Genomic DNA, 373 nt, shown 5'->3' on the forward strand with positions numbered 1-373 from the left:
AAACCTGAGTGAATTGAATTCAGAGTACCTTTGTCAATAGCAAAGTCAAATGCTTTCCTCTTATTCCCCCCCTGTCCCCCCCCCCCATTAGGAATGCCTGGAGTAGCTTGGATGTAGAGCTTTCTCAATTCATGCATTTCACCTTTCTAAAAGGGGAATTTTTGTAAATAAAAGCATAGATATCTACAAAGTATGGGTAGAGATTTTGTAACAAAGCAGAGTTGAGTTTGTGGTATAGATTTGCAGTGCAAATATTATCACCTTTCACTATCTAGAAAAGGCTAGTATCTGGGATCCATGGGATCAATTTCTGGATTGCGGGAGGGGCTGGAACCAACTTCCAAGCGAAGTGGTGTGGCTCCTACCCTGGGGG

At 42.9% G+C, this 373-nt stretch overlaps 1 protein-coding gene across 19 annotated transcripts in view; it reads left to right on the plus strand.

The window, feature by feature from the left end:
• LOC109302013 overlaps window positions 1-373 on the plus strand; it is a 506981-nt gene that overhangs the window by 147968 nt on the left and 358640 nt on the right. The gene's annotated exons all lie outside the window — the stretch shown is intronic.

The sequence above is a fragment of the Gavialis gangeticus genome, unplaced genomic scaffold, assembly GCF_001723915.1.
Source record: "Gavialis gangeticus isolate Ggan-Ray unplaced genomic scaffold, GavGan_comp1, whole genome shotgun sequence".
Taxonomy (NCBI): domain Eukaryota; kingdom Metazoa; phylum Chordata; order Crocodylia; family Gavialidae; genus Gavialis; species Gavialis gangeticus.